The sequence below is a fragment of the Dunckerocampus dactyliophorus genome, chromosome 20 (assembly GCF_027744805.1).
Source record: "Dunckerocampus dactyliophorus isolate RoL2022-P2 chromosome 20, RoL_Ddac_1.1, whole genome shotgun sequence".
NCBI lineage: Eukaryota > Metazoa > Chordata > Actinopteri > Syngnathiformes > Syngnathidae > Dunckerocampus > Dunckerocampus dactyliophorus.
The window spans coordinates 18,314,733-18,320,016 of NC_072838.1; the positions used below are offsets into that span (position 1 = coordinate 18,314,733).

At 41.2% G+C, this 5,284-nt stretch overlaps 1 long non-coding RNA gene across 1 annotated transcript; it reads right to left on the reverse strand.

Annotated features, from left to right (window-relative positions):
* Positions 1 to 697: 697 nt before the first annotated feature.
* LOC129173403 (uncharacterized) lies at positions 698 to 3,752 on the reverse strand. The gene is made up of 3 exons (XR_008567224.1): positions 3,281 to 3,752; positions 2,594 to 2,661; positions 698 to 1,399 (listed from the first exon to the last, which is right to left on the reverse strand). It is a non-coding gene; the product is annotated as an uncharacterized LOC129173403 (long non-coding RNA).
* Between the last annotated feature and the right edge of the window lie 1,532 nt (positions 3,753 to 5,284).

The window sequence follows — 5,284 nt, forward strand, 5'->3', positions numbered from 1 at the left end:
GGAATGGAGAAACGTGCATTCATACTTTATCATTATCACTTCTGATAGTGCTCAAAACTACAGACCTTGAATGCATCATCAGAGTGCTGTCTATGAAGGTTAAACAAGGACACGCCATTATTTTCTCTTTCTATAGAGTTTGTGCACGAACCTAACATTTGATATTTGATACATATCCAAGTCACATCTTATTAAGTGAAGGCATATGAATGACAGTGCTGCTTAGTGCACACAATAGTGCTCTGTCATCTCACCAATCCCCCCTCCCTCCGTATATACTTCTAGTACTACATGCTCCAGTTGACAGCTCATGCCGAGCCAGCACATTCCGCATTATTACTACTTCAGAGGGTTGTGTGGCCCCCGCAAGCTCGCCCATTGGCTCAGCCGCCTAACATGTGGGTGCCAGCGGCAGCCAATGAGGAAGCGACAAAAAGACAGAGAGGCGACCTCTGTCGGTCGGCACGTGCAGGGCATCAGTCGTCCACAGTGGGGCAACTTCATTTGGGAAACATCCAAGAAACAGAAGTAATATGTACTAGAATATTTTTTTAAAAAAGACAGAAACAATCATTTAAACATTTTTAAAAAATGAATTAATAAATTATGAAAGGGAATAAAAAAAATTCCACAAAACACAAAATATTTTTTAATTTAAAAAAAGAAGGGAAAATCGTTTATAAAAACATAGGTTGTGAAAACAAAAACAGGAAATAAAAGAAAAAACGAGGCGATAACAGCAAATAAATTTAAAAAAACAATTCATTAAAAATAAATTAAAAATAAATTAAGAAATTGTGAAATGTGATAAAAACCAAAACATCAATTAAAAAACAAAATAGAATGTTGAAAAAAAGAGGGAACATTTCAATAAAAATATGGGGAGTGAAAACAAAGAAAAAATGGTACAAAGAGGAAATAAGAAAAAAAGAGGCGTTAAGAAAAAAAAAAACAAATTAAAAATGAGAAAAATTAATTGAAGAAAAAATAAATTGTGAAAGGGGAAAAAAATAAATCAATTACAATGGAAACAATGGAATAAGAACAAAACATCAAAAAAGAAAAAGGATAGCCTTTAAATTTGCGAACAAAACCACAATAATAGCAGGTAATAACAGCAGGACCGGTAATGTCATGTGGAAACAGCGCTTACCACCAAGCATTCCATAGAGAAAAGAGTCAGCACAAAGGAAGAAAAAAAAAGTTAAAATAAATTTCAATCATGCAAAAACCCCCAAAATGAAAACAAGCATCTTCCATCTCTAACGTGACCTGCTGTACTGTAGAAGGTGACCTCACAAGCATCCTCAGCTCCAAAGGTACAAAGGACACTTCTTAGAGCCCTTAGTAGCCAACTGAATCCTCATTTGTCATGATTGGGGGTGTCACGACATTGGATCTACAAGAACGAGACGAGATTTTAACACTACTTTTAAGAAAAGTACAATTTTGAAAAAATATGACAATATTTTGCAATCTACTCATTTAATTTCTACTACTGCGCTCTGTGTGTAGCCTAGCGGCCCCGCCTCCAATCCACTGAGACAAGCAGACCGTATGACTGAAAAAAGGGCTCGCTCTGTTCATATGGAACGCACGCACCAAGGCTTTGAACCCAATGCACAGAGTGAATCCTCTTCCTGGCTGCTTGGAGGCGGGACACACACATGCACATGGCAATGTAATGATGCCAGCTAAATATTCCAGCTCATTTTCATTTATTTTGTGATGAATTCATTTATTTATGTTTGTCCAAACATGAAGGCATGTTTGGACAAGTTTGGTGTGGAAGAACAAGCCCACCAAAGACCTTGATATAAATACTCCCAAACTCTTATAGAAAGTCTTGTGTCCCGGAGGTTTTGTTAATATAGTCCTTGTGTGTGTGTGTGTTTGTGTGTGTGCATGTGTGCGTGCGTGTTCTGTCTTTATATAAGAACAGAGCAATTCGGCTGAATTTTAATGGACTTCTGCAGGGTGTTCCATCTCCTCGGGTCCCTGGGCTCAAAAAGATCAGAGAGAATTTTCCAACACGGTTTCCCCTCAGCCTCCCTCCTCCACTCGTCCCTCTCTTCTCACTCTCTCTTCCTCCTGGGGGGCTTTTGTCTCTCGCTTATAATCCCCCCTTCTGTCTCTCTCACAACTCTCTGGCCTATGAAATGTGTATTAAAGACACTCGGGGCGTAATTATGGCTAAGCTGCTCTCACTTGCTTGTTGGCACACAGAAGAAAAGGCCACTGAAGGACAAAACGCCGTGATGAACTCGCACAGTGGAGATTTTCTCCAGGCCTCAAAGCCATTTAAGGACTTTCTACTCGTATCCGAGGATGGTGCATTCATAAGAAGAGTTGCTGGAAAAGTGCGGTGATTAGCAAAAGGCATGAATGAGCCTTTAGAAGTTAGCAACGAGGCTGCAGATTTATTACTAATTCACGAGGATAAATGGTTTTTCCACAAACACCCTCCACAGAGACACTTAGACAAAATATGACAATGTTCTCTTGTCAAAGAAAACACTAGTCAAACATCCTCTACTGACAGGAGGGCTCTGTTTTTTAAGCACATACTGTAAGAAAAAAATGGAATAAATACCTTCTATAGCAGTGGACTGGGTCTCATCCTTCCCCCTGTGGATTTTTTTTTTTCCAGCGACGTCGCACCTAACCAGAAAAGAACAAGGATTTCTAGTTAGACAAAATGTTGTAAAACCAACACTGCTCACTGATTGATTCCCATACAAAACAATACTCATCTGTCTGGTCTCGTTTGAAACATTTGGAAATTAAAAATACATATCAAATAACTTAAATTGTAAAGGAAGTAAGAATTAATTTAATTACAAAAAATCTAATGTGCACAAAAATAATTATCTAATGTAAGTGCCCTCTTTTGGAATTATAATAAAGATGTGTTCTTGAAAACAAATGCAAATGAATTTATCAAGATTCATTTTTTGTATTATTTTTTCTGGCTTATATATCTTCGTAAGACATGAAAGCTCCCTATGTCTCCCCCAAGTGGTCACAAATATTATGGCACCAGAGATGTACGTGTAATAGAAAGATGTGTTCGGGTTTGAAACATGTGCTTTGGCAATTGTGCAGCAGGGAAACTTGGATAAAACGCGAACAACAAATGTTACTTTTTTACTTACAACGTAAATACAAACTTTACAGCTTACCTCTCATTTGTTATAACCTGTTTTTACTTTTGTGAAGCACCTTGGGCACCATTGGGATGTTGTAAGGTGCTATTCAAATAAACTTTGATTTGATTTACCTACTTGAGATGAGCGCTCGCTCCACTCCCGGGGGACGCCTGGGTGAAGCCGATGTCTGAGCGCTCTCTTGCGGCGGGGGGAAGGGTGTACGCCCGCCCTCCAGGTACCGGTTGAGCACACCTTTCCCCCAGCTCAAAGCTACGCTTTACGCATTGTTGTGGTGGCGTGTTTCTGCTTTACATCTCGCCATTTGTTGCTCATGGGAGCAAATGGGTGAAAATAACTTTGTTTTTAAACGCCATTATTTACAGTATGGCTCGTTAACGTCTCCATTAGCACCTTAATGTAGCCTAGCATGCTAGCTCAACGCGTTTAGTAGAGGAGGCCTTTTTTTTAGTACTTTACTCTCCTAACGCTGTCTTAGCACAAAAGTATGTGGAATTGTATAAAACGGCATGGTTAACATATATAATATTAATCAAGTTACCATATGAAAAGTTTACGCCAGCACGTAGCATAAAGTTGTAAACATCAAACGTACAACCCCCCGCTTTTTGTTAACATGGTATGTTCCGTTCCGAAGCCCGGCTGTACTTTTCTAAGTTAATTAAAATTTAAAACAGGACACGATTTTTTTGTGAGTTAAGTATTTTTTATTCCTTAGAATAAAAAAAGCTAACTTCATCTTTTTATTTTTGAACGGCCGTAATGGCCTTAACAGAACAGCTTCCAATTTTGACCACCAGGGGGTAGCAGATGTCTGCTAATGTCAATGCATTTGTTATGCCTGTCAAATAGCTTTTTCCGTTATTGCTAAACAGGCAAACCCCCACAGTATGACATATATGCATTTGTTTTTGCTGTATTTGTATGTATATTGTCAATAGGTACTCGTCAACATGATGCCAATTGGCCTCTCTGTCCTTTTCTCTCAGTGGGATGTGTGTATTTGCTGACTGGGCTGGCGTAGTGTTGTGTAGCTTAAATGTTAGGTATGCCAGCTCTAAACGATTGTGAATGGAGCCAGTGAGGCGGACGCCAATGAACGTTATCCCGACCCCCACCCCCCCTGTGGACAGACGCCATCGATGAGCAAAAGTAATAAAAGCTGACCTCCGTAGAACCGAGCCAGTGTGGAGGGGAGCGTGTGCTCTGCCGGTGGCGCAAGGTGGGCAAAGTTCGCCCACAGGTGAAGAGACTTCTCTCATGTGGCTGTGCAAGAAGGTGCGCTACAAGCTGTGTTTTCCCTGCAAAAGAAGAACAACGTTGTTTTGCGGAGGATTTACACTGAAATGTACATAAATGCTCCTTGTTGGGCACACAAGCAGGCCTCAATGCAAAACCCTCCTTGTATGCAGACTAGCTGTCTAGTCAGCGCAAGGTTACCTGATGGCAACAAAGTGTCCATTTATTATCGCACAAAACTTGCTTTGTTGAGGCTTTCCAAGTCACTCATATCCGATGCAGGCGTCCGGATAGGCTCAGTCGAACGCAAACGTGATGTATTCCCTATGGACGTTTGTGTTTGCGGTCTGACTTGCAGGGTTCACACGGTGTCATGAAGGAGGTCACGCGGAGGCAGGTTGCTATGTCTATAGAGGTTGCAGACGTACACTAAAGGGGACAAGGACACTAAGTCACCCCATCGCTGTCTATTTAGTCTATTTTAAAAAGGGATGTTTCACCGTCAGGCTATGGATTGTTGACTCTCGAGTTACGCAACCATCACATTTTCGCCTCGCAGTGTTTCAAACGTTCGCCTTCTCCCGTCTCGTGGCGTTTAGGCACACTTGACACAAATGTCCCACACAGATGGCACACACCTCACATTATTCAATTTGAATTCCTCGCCCTCGGCCAAACGTACACGTTTTTTCTCGTGTGGGAACTGGGAACCAGCTTTGGCTGGATTCCAGGCTGCTTTCCCCGCTGGATTGCTGCCTTGCGCAAGCATGCACTGCTTTAAAAACTCCACGCAAAGATTAGAAAGGGACGACAGCGGGTGACCCGCGTCCTGTCATGTGATGGGAGTGTTCATTACTGAAGGCGTTTTGTGTTAAAAT